Genomic DNA, 17207 nt, shown 5'->3' with positions numbered 1-17207 from the left:
ACGCTCCAGGTTTGAAAAGAAATACTTTATACTAAGAAACCAAGCGAAATTATCCAGCATTAATGCATTTTAATCTATAATTATAATTGGAAATTTTCTACTACTCTAAAATACTGTGAGCTGTCACATTTTGACATATTCTTACTATAGTTTTGTTATGAAAGTTTGTTAAATTTCTTGGAATTTCGGAATCTTCCACTGTTATGAGGAAAAATTGACCTACGGAAATTCCCATTGCGTAACAATTTACTTGAATACCAGAGTAAAGTAGACAACAAGAGGGAAGTTGTACTCATTCTTGAAACGCATTATTTAAAAAGTCAAACACGTTTACAAGAAATGTGGCGCATTGCATAAAATTAGCTGTTTCTTATGTAATTTTACACGCTGAATCATAATCTGTAATTCGAATGTACACAGTAGTCTATAATTTTGTATTGCATGGGAATTTCGAAGCGTAAAGCAATAACCATTTTAACAGACATAGTAATTAGAGTAAATTAGTATCACGAAAGTTAATTAAAGCATGATGGCTAAATCAGTGACTGAATTAAATTATAATTCTTAACGTTTCTCTACCTTGCAGAAGAAAAAAATCTAGAAGCTTTTGTCAAACGAAATTTCTATATGATAATTTGATTATAATTATTTTATACATAAACCGTTGTAGGTAAATTGTTTTAAATTATGTTAAGATATTTTACAATATAAAATCAAATTATGAAATATTCTACCATTTGTTGAGCAACTGTTTTAAATTATGCTAACAAGGAAGGGTCACGCAGTGGCTCCGCTGAGATCCGAACGAGACAATTGTGTTTGCAGTTGATATGTCGTAACTAGATCAATCCTGAAGTTATACGTGCCACCAGGCGGAATATCATGAGTTACAACATATTTTGTAATGTAGAACTACAAAAGAATTACCTGGCAGAATAGTTTGAACCGAGTTATTTGTTCGGAAACGGTTGGGTAAGTGGAAAACTCGGTCAACATGTATCCCATCATTTTCAACGTAAAACTTTTCGGGGTAAAAAAACTTTGTCCCAGGGTCTTCCGCAGGTTCCCAGACGGGGTCCAACTCAAAATTTTTAAATAACAAGGGGGGTTAAGTGGCAAATCAATCCTTCCTCTTTTAACGGTGATCGCTATAGAATAAAAATGGAAATGTAGACAGCGAGAAGCGGTTTTCTGCAACCAAGTATCCATTTCGAGAATATATTCTACCTCCACTATAGTCGCTCTACTATAACCGAAAGTGGAAGAAATGAATCCTTTCCGGTTTTAACATTGATCGTTATAGAGTAAAAACAGAGACAGATAACGAGAAGCAGTTTTCTTTAATTCATCAAGCGTCCCAAGGATATATTCCATCTCTGCTCAAATCTTCCTACTAAAACCAGAAACGACAGAAAATCAATCCTTCCTCTTTTAACAGTGATCGCTATAGAATAAAAACGGAAATGTAGACAGCGAGAAGCCGTTTTCTGCAAACAAGTATCCATTTCGAGAATATATTCTACCTCCACTATAGTCGCTCTACTATAACCGAAAGTGGAAGAAATGAATCCTTTCCGGTTTTAACATTGATCGTTATAGAGTAAAAACAGAGACAGATAACGAGAAGCAGTTTTCTTCAATTCATCAAGCGTCCCAAGGATATATTCAATCCCCACTCAAATCTTCCTACTAAAACCAGAAACGACAGAATATCAATCCTTCCTCTTTTAACGGTGATTGCTATAGAATAAAAACGGAAATATAGACAGCGAGAAGCGGTTTTCTGCAATTGTAGTATACATCTCGAGAATATATTCCATTTTAGCTCTAGATTCTCTAATAAAAGGAAATCTACTAAAACCGGAGCTGTAGAAATCTACCAGCAGTTCCGGTTCAAAATATTAAGAAAATATCACACCACACAAACCAAACTCCTTCACATGGTGCACAGGTAATATTTGTGTTTCTTTTTTAACTTGCAATATTGTTCAAAGACGAAAAATGTATCAATCGGTAAATCATATCAAGCTAAATAAAGTGAAATGCTTGGGGATAAATTGTGATGTGTAATTATCAAGATAATCAAGAAAAACTAAAACGGCACTGAAATGTATATCTTTCGTTGTTAATTGTAATTCATAGTTTCCGTTCTGCTGGAACAGACTGTATGTCGCTTTATGCACTGTATATATTTTTTAAAAAAAAATACTGTTTACCGGATTGTCTCTGTTGTTTGTCTTCTAATACAAACTTCTCACAGTATCACAGATACTTCTTGTAAGCAAGATTTCGTTTTTAGTTTAACATCCCACGAATATGCACCGACGCTAATCCCAATTGGCAGAAGCTGAGATCGAACCAGGAATGCCATGCGCCAGAAGTGAGCTCTCCACCACTGAGGCACCGCAGCCTCCAAAAAAAAAAAAAAAAAAAATCTTTAAAACTTAATCTAGTTAATAGAAAGTATGGTAGTTACTAAAGTATTAGTAATATTCCAAAATATATTTCAACAAATATATCCTTGTAGAGTGATGTTAAAAAAAAAGAAGCAAGAAAAAAGAACAGATAATTTTGAAAATTCTACATTGTAATTCTGTGACGAAAGCATTTCGTCACTGTAATATACCATACATGACCACTACCTTTCCATAGGCTTCTCACGCTTACGTTTGAAACAGTCGTTATTTCACAACTAAAATAAGCGTCTTCCGTTTCTTTAGTTCATATAAAAAAACTCCAATGACTATAAAGTTTGTTCTATATGTAGTTACATTTCTAGTAAATAAGTAGACTACAGTTTAAAATTATACCTAAAGGTATAATCTGTATCACTTATGTAAGAAATGCTTTAATTACACCAAGTTCCATTAGGAAATATGGTACTAGGAAATACAGGTTTAAGTTTTTTTCTTTCTTTTTCAAAGATGTCCTTGAATTTATATTATTAAGCACGCCATCAATTCTCTTTCATTTAAGTCTTAGAACTCTTTTATTTAACTTCTCCTTTCAGAATTAACTTAAGGTATATGAGTATTCAGTCAGAAATCAGGTCCTAGCTCATTTGTCTAGTTGAACTAAAAGAACGTACTAGGCCTGTAGAACAATGGTAGTAGTCTGGTTCTCATTATACTGTTAAAGTGATTCATATATAAGCCTATATTTGCTTTTGCTCGAGTATTTCTAATATTTGTTTTCAATATTCGAATAATTGTCCGAATGATTATTTGTTATCCGAATAATTGTTCGAATAATTATTCAGCATCTGAGTAATTGTTCCAATGATTATTTGTTATCCGAATAATTGTTCGAATAATTATTCAGCATCTGAGTAATTGTTCCAATGATTATTTGTTATCCGAGTAAATGTTCGAATAATTATTCGTTATCCGAGTAATTGTTCAAATGATTACTCATCATCCGATAATTTTTCGAATAATTGTTATCCGAAATAATTGTTCGAATCCGATTAGTTGTTCGAATGATTGTTCATTATCCGAATAATTGTTCGAATGGTTATTTGTTATCCACTTAATTGTTCGAATGATTATTATTCGTCATCTGAGTAATTGCTCGAATAATTATTTATTTTTCGAATAATTGTTCTTAGATTTTATGTTTCTTCTTAAATAAGAGACACATGATGAGCAGATGCAGAAGAATTTCCTTAAATATTACATTATAAAGAAGTTGTAAATGCTTTATATGCCAGCCTAAATATAACTGAACTTTGAACTGAAGTTACATTCCTGATGCTCTACGAGCAAAAATTATGTATTCAAACAACCCACTAATAAGTACATACTTAGGTATTGTAGATCTAGATGCAATAGACGTTTGTGTTTGTGAACGTAGTACAGACGTATGCATAATTTTGCTTTGCTTTATCAAAACTGTGAATAAGAGCGGGAAATTTTGGAACATCATTTAACAATAGAGTCTAAAATGCATTAACCTTTTTGGAGACTAAAAATAAAATAAAAGATTCTATTAGATTGACTGATTAAAGTTTAGCATCCCTTTCCAGCACCGAGGCTCTATGAGACTTGGACCTGCAGTTTAAAGTTTAATCTGAATCCAAATTTCAAGTCCCTTTACCAGAAATTGGACCGCTCCCTATCAGTTTGGATACCGTGTACCAATGGCATAAGTGCTAACCATTTTTCTTAATTCGCTCCTACTGGGACACTTGTCTCCATGTTCTAATTTCTTTCTTTCTTTTCTTTTTCTTCTTCTTTTCTAATATTTTACTTAATTGAACACGACAGAACAAGTGTGCAGAAATATGAGGCACAGTTAAATATTCAGCAGTGTTTTGTAGAGGGACCCGAACCCCAATAGGGTTTCGTCTTTCAAATATCAGCCGTTGCCTCGATGCTCATGTCCCTATGAACCTTTAATCAATCAATCGATTATTAGAATACCACTCAGATCGCTTTTATTTTCTTTATTTATTTTAAAGTTATCTGATTAACCAAATGTTTCGTAGTTAATGTATTTTCCTAATTACTACACTTTAGTGGTTTCACTTTTTAAATAGACCTTAACGGCAAGCCACAAACAGAGAACCGTTAAAAATACGATCATGCTCTTCAGAAGGATTCGAAACCCCAATGAATTGCGCGTCATGATCCGAGGTTTATTGCCTAGGACCACACGATAACCACTTGACTACGACGCACCGGCTCTAGTCTAATCAGGAGCATGAAAGATTCTATCCGTAGCCCGCTTTGTAGAACTTTACATAACATTGGCACTTAACAATACAAGTGTTCTCTAGTTTTATTAGAAAGATAGATTTCAAGGTTGAATCGTAACATGTCTGCCCTAGCAACAACTTGAAGACCATGAGTAGCATTTTTTAGCATGTTATTAAACGAGATTCTCTCCCAGCCTTTAAGGTTGCAAGTATCTTTTTACCTTGTAATCTATAAAAACTACTTGGCTAACAAATTCATGAACGTTCGTGACCTCTCTCTTTTAATTTCCAGTTTATCTCTTTCTCTTGTCGATATGGATATAAAATACACTAAATATTTCTACAAACTTCTACGTGAATATCTATAAGAAATATGTTTGGATCATTGGAGTTTAGTATCTTTCTTTTCAGCATATTGGCTATTCAGGATCTACTGTTTACCAGAGATGGCGTGGGTCATTGAAAAATTGATCCATGACCCACTAACGCACCACCCAACGTGACCCACAACTCACTGGATACACGATCCTAATGAACCACCACCCACCATGACGCACTCTGACTTACCATCCACCAAATACCATCGTCATCAACTCTGACCCATAATCCACACCCTCCTCTCTACTGACTAAAGAGTTTGCACTTGTAATAGAAGAAGGCTGTGAAAAATCGGAGTTTGAATTTGTACGGAATCGCTTAAGCACCACTCTGTTACAATACCAGTGGATCTGACCTTTATGATATAAAATGATAAAGTGTTTGACATGGGCCATATTACGATAAATTTCAATTTAATTATCTTATATAATTATTTCCTTGTTGAATTACAGATACTTTTCAGTGGTAAATAGGATGAAATTTGAAAGTCTCAAATCATGGTAAAGTAGACCAACGTAAAGACAAAAAAGGCAGTGGAAAATTCACTGTGTCTTGAAAGCCAAGTAGTAAGTCCTATTGCTATTATAAATGCCAATACCAAAAAGTGCCTGAAGTTCTTTTTTTCACATAGATATACTTATCTCAGGTAAGTAAATAGAAACAAATGAAGAAGGAATTAAAATGGAAGCCTTAAAAGTAAAACGTAAACAAATTCACCAGTGTTCAGAAGATATTGTCTACAAAGCGCTGACCAGAGGGCCGAATTTTCGTGACGACACAAAAGCACTTTCAGGAGCTCCTCTGTGGCTAAGCGGTTACCGTACGCGCCTTTGGCGTGGGAGGCCCGGTTCGATTCCCGGCGGGAGCTCATGTGGTTCGGATTCCACGTTAATCAGTAGGTCCACGTCTCATATAGCCTCGCTGCTGAACGGGACGTTAAACTCAAAATCAACTCAACTCAACAAAGCACTTTCAATAAGAATGGGTACAATTTCCGAGACGAGACATGACTTTATAATAACCTTCCAGGTGAAGTCATGTCTCAAGTCTTATCTCTTAGGCAACTTTAATGATAAACACTGAAGAATAACACGACGAAATTATTACAGAAATGATGAAAGTAAGTATTTGGGAATCACAAGAGAAATATGCTTTAAAATTTAGTTGACTATAAAATTTATAAGACCAAATAAAGTTTCGAACATATATGATGTTTGTGCCCAACTATTGACTTAACAAAGTATTACTGATTGTCAGGTGATTGAAAGAACTACTGCTCACGTCAATGGTTTAAAGTGCCTACACTTGGATAAATTTTAAATTACGCTTTTGGTACGTACTTGCTTGGGTACGCTGTATCCAATGCGGTACTTTTTAACGCTTCCATCAATGGGGTTACGAGAAAAATAAATCTCAAATTTAGAATATTAATATATATTTGAGGTCATTTTTCTCGTGACTCCATAGTCGGATATGTTTAAGAATAGTTCCTTTGGATTAAGGATCCTCAAACAAGTATAAAAAGCGTAATTAGTAATGTGTCTTAGCATAGGCACTTTTACTATTGGCGGGAGCGGTAGTTCTTTCGAAGGTTACCACAAATAGAGAGTTAACTCTCAAAAGAAGCAATGAACTTCAAAGAAAGAGAAAAGTTCAACAGGATGTAACAAATTACAAAGCATTCGTAGTAAGGAAACAATGACAGTGTTTGGTGATATGAATGCGTATTGTCTTCAAATAAATACTTAGAACAGATTGTATATGCATCTTTATACAAAGTAGGACTAACATATAAAATTATGTAAACTGTAATACAAGATAAATAACTACGAAGTCTGTTATCATACAGACTTCCAGTGAATCTGCTTTAATATTGAGTCATTGAATCTTCTGCTATATACTATTATTAATCATTGCTTTGATGATTTGGAACAATAATGACATGAATAACGCACTCGTAGCATGATAATTATGTGATAAAACAGGTAAGTTTCTTCAAGTTGTTAGAGAATGATATTTACTTTGATGATTGTCTTAATAATGTATTTGGACACGTTTCTCACTGAATGTTTACATGTTTTCCATTATTGTCATTGCGAGTAGTACGTGCGTAATTGTTCGTGACATGTGTATAAGTGTTTGAAATATGTGTTTCAGTGTTAGGAATGCATGTATATGTGCTAACGTTAGAAAAAGACGAACAACAACAGACACACGCTAATAGTTAGCAGTTTGCATAAATAAATGATATATTCCAGCAGAATAACAACTGGATTTATTGGCAAAAGAACGGACACCCAGTAACATAAAAGTTCATTTTTTTCGATTTTTTTATCAAAATCTACACATGAGCACTTACCTTGAAGTATGTCATTTTATTTAGTACTATGTGATCTATCGGCTGATATATGATTTATCTTTTTAGTTAAACTAAAATTAAAATTTCAAGAGTTCTTCAAACGTACTTCAGTATCAGTTTCATTTTTAAACATGGCGCACGAACTGCATCAACACTTAGATTTCAATAATAATAATAATAATAATAATAATAATAATAATAATAATAATAATAATAATAATAATAATAATTTATGTTGATGTTCTTGAAAACCACATATGAGGTGTTTCATTCTGACGCATATCACTTTATCCAGCTCAATCTCTCTCTCTCTCTCTCTCTCTCTCTCTCTCTCTCTCTATATATATATATATATATATATATATATATATATATATATAACGGGTGTTCTAAAAATGGCGCCCATCGATTACAGAGTACTATTCTACAGGTCAAAATAAAGCGAAAATGTTATATGATGGAATGCCCTCGGGGCCTCCTTCTGCCGCTATGCGGAATCAAAATTTCATTATGTGGCAACATTGCATATTAACTTGGAACCATTAGCATTGCTCTTCTTATCCATCACGCAGTTAAATTGATTGTTAAGATAATAGATGGTGCTAAGTGTCAACGTCTGTTGACTTTAACTGTCATCTGGCAAAAATCGATGTAATTATTTCACGGATTAGTAGATCTGATCTATGATTCTTTATCTGCGACGTTGTCACATAGTGCAATTCGTGTTTCCAGACGCAAACCCGAGAGGAATACATACATATACACACACACACACACACACACACACACATACACTTATATATATATATATATATATATATATATATATATATATATATATATATATATATATATATATAATCTTCCTATTTTTATTCGATTAGTAGTGTTACCCTCCTTGGAACGCTTCAACTAGTGAGTTTGGTGAGATTGTACGCGTGGGCAAGCGTTTAGTCAGTAAGCCTTTTCTGTAAGTGTTTCATGAACATTGCTATATTTGTCTGACAGTGTGTCTAACATGATTCACAAATATAGACGTGTTGATTGTAGAAGCTTGTAGAGTGTATGTTCTGCCTATACAGGATTATTTTCCCGTTATAGCATGATTATGTAATAAAAGCTGTTCGGGCAATATGATCAATCACGAAGATCATTTTACCCTATGGGTATCGTTTTGCCCTTTAAATTTTTGAATCACGGCTTCAACATTTTGTACATCATGCAAAGCCATCTCAGGAATGACACTCCCCTCTTAATTATGAATGGACATTTTAATCATTCGTATAATTTGAAGGTTATTGAGTCACCTTGGTGAATTTCGTCACCATCATTTGTCTACCCTACTCTGTACACATTAGCTCCAAGCCCTTGGCGTGTCAGTCATGTTTCCGTTGATTATTTATTATGATTCAGGATTGAAAAAGTGGTTGAAGAATCATCCAGAGAAGTTGGTCACACTTTTCCACCTAAGTCATATTCTTTGAAGAAGAATATTTGAAAGTGTGCACTTCCATGAATGTCACAAATTGTGTGAAGAAATGTTGAATATGCTTCTACGACCCCGACTCATTTAAAGATGCTCGTTTTGTTACGGTAGAAATCACTGATGAAGCAGAGCATGCAAATGACAAAGAGAGCAGAATACGTTTTTCAGACATTCCCGCAGATGAAACTAATTCTACAGTGTGTGTGGAATCGTCCAATATCGAAGATGCAAGCTTGAAGCTCACTAAAGCACCTGGTAAAGAGTCAGAATCAACTTCTAGGTTTATTAGAGAACTTAAACATCTCGGCATTCGAAACGACCTTTACAAACTAGGACCGACTTCCCCTTATGTTAGGCCAATGTCATTTTTTTCTGTGTCACCTGCTGACTTTCTACTACTACTCTAAATCCAAGGACGACGAGTCATCAGAAAACCGAAATGAGGGGTGCTTCAATTCTGACAAGTAGTCCGTAAAAAAAAGTGCATTAATTGAAAAGAAGTTACAGAAGGCAGAAAAAAGAAAAGACAAGTTAAGAAACGGCGCAGGAGGAGGAAGAGATGGAGAAGATGGAAAGAGGAGGATTGAAAGAAGAGGAAACAGGCACCGGTAAATTGTGACGACATCCTCATAGTAATTCTAAGGACGATAATCCGCAGTGGATTTTCCATTGTGATACATTTCTACATTATGCATAGGGCTTAGGTTGGATTGGATGTCTCATTTGTTAACAGTGGGCCCACAAGTAATATGCTGGTGTTGAAGACGAAGGTTTTATTTCATTTATGATCTGTGTCGACAGAAAAAAAATTATTCTAATCAGAGAATATTCATTCACGTTTCTGTGCCATTAACCTATTTTCATCTGTTACAACAATTGAGAACTGTGTTTAAAAGTATACTGGAAGTGAAAATAGTATGTGCGCTGCAGGTTCTACAAAAATAGATGTTCTCTATTGGATATCTCTTGTATTCTCCATATTTTATTCCTCATACATATTCATACACTTCTAATTATACCACACTTACATAAAAATATCATAGAAAATATCACACCCATGGAGTAAATGGTCATTTGCATTAAGTTTGTAATTTGTTATGTAATGTTTTGATTTTATGATTGTAAAACGTCTAAGCAATCAATGGTAACTTTATATATATATATATATATATATATATATATATATATATATATATATATATATATATATATATATATATATATATATTAGGGTGGTCCACCCCTAAAATGGTTCCATATGGGACTAAATTAAGCCAGGAGAAAAATTAGCTTCATTGAATAATATTAAATATTGCCCCAAGCGACCTAAAATTTTGAATCCGATTACAGTACATAGTATATGGGAAAAATCTGGAATAAACTCATGTAATTTAGAAACGGCTAAAGGTAATACAAAGATACCCTGGATAATAGAAATAGAGGAAGAAACATATCTAACTTTGTATAGTACTGCCATTGTGGCCATCTTGAAATCCACCATCTTGGATTCAGGTCAAATTTTTTAAATAGAAAGAGGATCATGTGACATATCGTTTTGAGGTATCGTTTTACCAGAAGCACAAATCTGGCACTATTTTAAAGAGAGTTTTAGTCATGTAAGAATTATTACCTGTGAAAAGATTTCTCCTTTTCAGATTAATAATAATTTCTCCTTTTCAGTTCTGTTCTACCTTTCAAAGTTAATTTTATTCACTAAAGTGTTTACAAATTTACCTTTATACACAATTCTTTCCTTTATTCATTTGTTTAGCGGAGTTAAACTAGAGAGGAGAAAATGGCGTTATTTTACATGTCAAATGGAAATACATGTCATATACTTCTTTCAATCTTCGTTTGGAGCACAGACACCTGTTTTAAGTTCAAGATATGTATATGTAAAGTGTTGTAATCAGCAATATAATCCTTAACAAATATTCAAGTCTATGTGTAGATTATGGCAGAAAGTGATTATGATCTTAGCAAATGTGAATAACATGTTCTTAGACATTTTCGCAAACAATAAACAAAATGGCACATTTTGGCGTTTGAAACATGAAAATCAACGCATAATTCATGCAAATATATGATTTCTTAATATTGCATAAGGAGTAAAACAATAGAGCAGTTCTTCATCTTTGCAAACGAAACTTCAAAAATGAGGAAGGCGTGTGTGTTGCAGTTGAGGTTTTCAATTGGGGAAAATATATAGCATCTTGGTTGGTTCAGAACAATTTTGTTTGATTTGCATTGAACGTCGAAATCCTTGAACCTACACCTTGTAGTATGAACACTCTACATGGTAATGCTATAGTTCTGTATTAGACAGGAACTGACAAATCCTCACCACTACCACTTAACATTGATCGATCATCAAGACTTTGTCACTAGAAACAAGCACTTCATATGACATGTCGTGTAAAAAACCAGTAATGACAAACTGAATTATGTCGTCAAACTGAATTCCTGTAAGTCTAACACAGAGCTAAACAGACAATAAGGTATAACATGGTTATTGGCTGCTTAGTCTTCAAAGAAATTAAGGTGGAAATAAATCCTAATTCCTCTTGTCCAGGAACATGGGGAACATTCAACTTTTTACTCATTGCTCTTGTTTCATAACTAATATGTTAACCACCAACTTACGTATGAGCCATTGTACACAGGCCTGATGAAAGCTCGTGCTATTACCACTCATACCATGGAATCAGAGTCTTCAACGTTCTCTTGATGTTCAGACGTTATGGATGGAATGTAAAGATATAAAGAAAGGTTTTCAGTTCCTCTGGAGCTACACATCGTATTCTGAGCACTAGAAGGCTTAAGTCAATTTGTGTAGAGCAGTTGCATTAATCAAGCTAGGATTGAAGATGGGCTTTACTCCCTACAACAGTATCACAAGTCATGAACGGGAAAAGTTCCTGGAAGTACAGTTTATACCTCCAGAAATTTCTGAAAAACCAGTTACAGAATCTTTCAACCAGTTAAAGAATCTTTCTTGAAACATATTTCGGCCTTTTTGGGAGAAGCATATTAATGATATATTAATAGTAATCCAAAGGGAAGGCATAACTGTAATCATGCTGTTGCAAAAACAGTTAAAATGTTTGGAACTCGAGACTTCTCAAAGGATCATTCAAAAAAAAAAAAAAAAAAAAAAAAGAGATGCAGTCTTTCATATGGAACTACACGATTTTGAGACCATTCTTCACTTTGTTAAAACCACTATACAGCGTAGGGGGGGCGGGGGCTCAGTGGTAGAGCGTTCACCCCATGCTTGGGGTTGCTGGTTCGATCCCAGCTCGCGCCGTGTAGACTTTGTGGTGGACAAACACCGTGCTCGTGGGTTTTTTCGGGGTTCTCCCGTTTCCTCCCACTTTCTTCATTCCATCATTTCATTTATTTCTCATAATCACCTTCCCTTTAGCCTAACCGGCATAACCGCGGGACGTAAAACTTAAAGATTTCATTTATTATACAGCGTGACATATCGCTACATATGTAGAATGTAGAGTTGCGTGTAAGGAACTTTATTGCCCAGGGTCATTTAAACTACAGGGTGCGACACGTAAAACCGGCCCGTCGTATTATTCTGGTATATTGTGTTTTTGGCAACACTTATATAATCTACCTTCCTACCAAGAGATGGCGTGTCGAGGTCGGGTCGACTTACGTGACCTGCAGCAGTCACGTGCAGCCGCAGCCAGTGAAACTTGTCGAAACCAGTTGAGAAAAGGCCTCGTTGTGTTAAGCCGGGTGAGTGTCAGTGTGTGATAATGCCGTTTTCGATACCCGAGCGTGTTGCCATTGTTGAAGGGTTCATTCTCACTGGATCTTTTGTGAAAACAAAGAATTTGTTTCGGGAGAAATTTTCAGGACGTTCTGTGCCAGCAAAAAGAAGATGATGATGAGAAGATTGGTGTTTGGTGTGCCATTTCCGCCACACGCGTTATTGGTCCCATATTCTTTAAGACGACAGTGAACAGTGACGTGTCCTGGAGGAGTTCTATACACACTTGACCGAAGAGGAGCGTCAGTTATGTTACTTTCAGCAGGACGATGCAACATGCCACACATCAGCTGCATCATTGTCCCTTGTGCATGAGATGTTTACACCAGAGAGGACAATCAGCAAAGGCTTGTGGCCTCCTCGGTCACCAGACTTGTCCACGTGTGACTTTTACTTATGGGGACTGTTAAAGGGAAGAGTATACGAAACAAATCCACACACAATTGAAGAACTCAAGACCAGGATCCAGGATGTCACCAATAGCATTACAACACAAGAACTGACAAGGGTATATATGAATCTCCTCAATCGTGCTCACATGTGTGTTGAAGTGGGCGGAGGACACTTTCAGCACCTGCTGTGAAGGATGCTGTGAAGGTGAGTAGTCATATTCAATACATTACATTTCATTTATGTGTTGTAGTTAATCATATTCAATACATTACATTTCATTTTATGTGTTCACTTTACGGGCCGGTTTTACGTGCCGCACCCTGTATCATCGTCGTTTACCGCGGTACATTAAAACAATGCAACAAGTAGCAAAGGAATATCCGAATTACTGAACTGAATTTCAGAAAGGAAACTTCTGTGTCACGAAAGTCTTTGGTGGATTCACATTGATTGGACCAGATCAAGGAATCGAGCAAGAAAACCGCAAATACGAAGTGATTGGAGGAATAGTAGAAATAACCCAGAATGAGAGATCACTAGACAATCACTTCCTAGTTGAAACAAAGAGCGAACATCGAGTTTTGTGCGCGTCTGGGTAAGACTGCTACAGCAACTTACCAAATGTTACAACAAGGGTATAGAGTCACTTGTTCGTCCCTTACACATGTATTTGCATGGCACAGGTGTTTCAGGGGAGGACGGGAGTCAATTGAAGACGACGAACATCTAGGTGCAGCAAGGACAGTAAGAACACGGGAATTGGTGGAGAAACTGAGAACACTGCTCACAGGAAATAGACATGCGACAAGGTGAATACTTGCTGAGGATTTGCACGTGACTAAAAAAACTGTGGGGCACAGAGAATGTCTGTGCCTGCTTAGTGTCTCATACCTTATCAAATGGCTTACAAAGGAGCAGAGTTGATCACTACAAAGAACTGATTGCTACCACCAATAGAGAGTAGGGACTCTAGCTTTCTTTTCAATATTGTTACTAGGAATGAGACATGAGTTTCTCAATATGACTTATTCACAAAACGTCAAAGTGTAGAGTGAAAGTCTCCTAACTTTTAACAAGCCCAAAAACTACGCCAGTCAAAATCCAGAATGAAGCTTTTGCTCATTGTTTCTTATAATAGTAATAACATTGTGCATAAGAAATTTGTGCCTAGACACTTAATGCTTCATTTTTATCTTGAGATATTGAAGCAGTTACTGCAACGTATCACACGTATGAAACCCAAGTATCGGGGTGATATTCAGTGGCGTTTGCTCCATGACAACGCCCCAAGTCATACGGCAGTGATTGTGAAAGACCTTTTTGTTCAAAAATGAAATCTGTGTTTTTGTCCCGCCCTCTCTATTCACTAGATCTGGTAGCGTGCGATCATTTTCTCTTCCCTAACCTCAAATCTCCACTCGAAGGTTCGTATTTGATTACGTAACAGGTATCAAGGGAACTACGGCAAGGGTTTTCAATAGCAATCCACAAAGGGTCAAAATCCAATCCAATAACCAATCCTATGTTATGGCGACCATGGCGCAAATATGTACGGATAAATAAGGGTCGTCCTATGAATGATCTAAGGTAAGAAACTAACTACTTGAACTCTCATTCCACAGTTGCAGTCTGGATTTGAAATTGCCACACTGTGTATCATTATTAGAGACAGGATGTCAGGCAAAATGCCTATTCTTGAATATTAAAGATATGATCAAAAATAGCGTTGGGAGTAAAAGTTTCAATTTAAACCAATTTTATTTTGCCTATTTTGCCTATTTCGCTCATTCCTGCTTAAATAATTGCGTTAGTGCCTAATGTTGCCTATTCTATGCAATTTTTTGAAAATAAGACTTTAATGGGGGGAAATATATAATTTAGTATTTCAAGAAAGTATTCTGCCTCTTCCGAGAAATATAGATGTTGTTTATAATGATAAGATGCCGTAAAACTTTGGACTGTTATGTGTAGTGATAAAGTGCTGTAGAGAATGTATTTACTAAATATACATGGAATATATATCAAGCTTCGTTTTTATACATACAGTAGAGACCTGCACGGGCCGGGCCTGGTCCGAGGCCCGAAGCCCGGCACGGCCCGCGGGCCGGGCTTGGGCGGGCCGACTCTGCTATTTCTTTGGGTCGGGCCGGGCTTGGGCGGGCTGACACTGTTATTTCTTTGGGCCGGGCCGGGCTTGTGCTGGCCGACACTGATTTCTCTTCAGGTCCGGCCGGGCTAGGGCCGATCAATTGCAATTCTTTAATAATTATTGGCTTTCGTTAAACGATAATTGGAATAAAGCCAAACGCTGAAGAAGTGTGTCCGTGAAAATGTTACAAAGAATGCAATAGCTATTTACAGTTTGTGTTGCTTAGCGGCTTCACTTTCACTATAGAGGATTGCAGGCATTATGCGGTAAATTGAGCTTTGACCTTGACCTTTACTGAACTCAAAATATAACAAGAAGGGGTGGGAATGTTTTGCCTGTCGCTAAACAATATTGCCATCTTCAGTTTATGCTAAAAATCAATTAAGTTAGATTTTTGTTACAGGGAATGGAGTTTTTATTCTCTCGATGACAGGCCAAATTCAAGGAGGCTATGGTACCATTCGGGAGGCAAACGACAGGTTGTGAACCAGAGTTTAGAAAATGTTTCTGAGGGTTAGGTCAAATTTAGTACTACATTTTGAGAAAGATTGGGGCTCGAGCTATTTTTTTTTAAATTATCGGGCCGGGGTCGGGCCAAAAACTTTTAAAATTTATCGGGCCCGGGCCGGGCTTGGGCCAAGAATTTTAAAAAACTTATCGGGCCGGGCCGGACTCGGGCCGAAAATCTCCAAAAGTTTTCGGGCCCGGGCTGGGCCGGGCCTAGGTACGTTCGGGCTGGATTGGGCTCGGGCCGAAAAATTCGGCCCGTGCAGGTCTCTAACATACAGTAAAAGTGGATACTAACAAAAAGATATGTTTCTATATTCTTTAAATATTAATTATGACTTGAATTTATTTCTTAACCCTTTGTTTCCCAAAGAATTTATGATTTTATGAAGAGAAAGAAAACAACAAACTTTCAACGTTAATTGGCTATACAATTTCAGCGCGAATGAAAATCCTGAAAATAATTTAATCTCTTATCCTTAGGTGGCTTGCAAAGTTCATACTAAAATACGGTTTCCTTCTAAATCTACTAGGCTGCACGGAGAAATGAGTTAAAACTGTGCTTTCACACTGAAACCACTGGGCCGGAAAGGGTTAATTGTATTGAGTATTTATCTTCATTATTTCGAATTACATTTTAGTGCTTATTTTACTGCCTTTTTTTTTAAATGTTAAGTGCCTATTTGACTGCCTATGTTCCAGGTTTTTAATGTCTAAACACCCGGTCTCTAATCATTATATTGTTTGAATGCTTATAACAAGACCTCTATTAAAAATATTTTAAATATTTCATAAATGTTTTGTATTGCACTGTATTGTAGACCGATTTACCAGTAAAATAAAAAATAAATATGTACACTAAGAATAAAAAATATCAAATAATAGGCGTACCTTTAATGATAAGTTTATGGTGTCTTTTTTTTATTTAGTTGGTTATTTTGAGCCAGAAAAAAGGTATGTTTGACTTTTGTTGAGTAATTTTATAATAATTACCAATAATCACCAATGAAGATAAGAAGTATTGCATAAGAGCAGTTAATTTTGAAGCCATCTTGGATTTTATGCAATTCTAATATAGAAAAAAATGTCTTTTTTTTTAAAAAAAAAAAAGTCCTTTATACCTTATTTTGAAATCGGGTGAGTTTTTGCTTTTACCTACAGACCTAAACTAATTGTACTAAACCTTCTTTGACAAAATGAATTTTACAGGGAACTGTTAGAAGATTTAGAAGCTAGTTGGATCCCAATTCAAATGGATTGACTATCAAAACACTTAAAGCTGTATTTAAAGTCATTTTCGCGTGTGATTAGCGTCATACTAAGGGCTTGACTACTGCATAAAACATATGTTAGTCAAATTCTTTAGTATGGCGATAGGCACGCGTCAGTACGACTCCGAACACGACCGTTAGTATTTTGTTCTCCAGTTTTCCCGAGATGATTATACTACCT

General features: G+C 35.8%; 1 protein-coding gene across 3 annotated transcripts in view; it reads right to left on the bottom strand.

Annotated features, from left to right (window-relative positions):
- Nucleotides 1-17207, bottom strand: part of LOC145694414 (phospholipase B1, membrane-associated-like) — a 449404-nt gene that overhangs the window by 110244 nt on the left and 321953 nt on the right. The gene's annotated exons all lie outside the window — the stretch shown is intronic.

This window comes from Thermobia domestica, chromosome 1 (genome assembly GCF_964235325.1).
Source record: "Thermobia domestica chromosome 1, izTheDome1.hap1.1, whole genome shotgun sequence".
NCBI classification, from domain to species: Eukaryota; Metazoa; Arthropoda; class Insecta; order Zygentoma; family Lepismatidae; genus Thermobia; species Thermobia domestica.
Note: the sequence above shows the minus strand (reverse complement) of the source record. Positions and strands in the feature narration are given on the sequence as shown.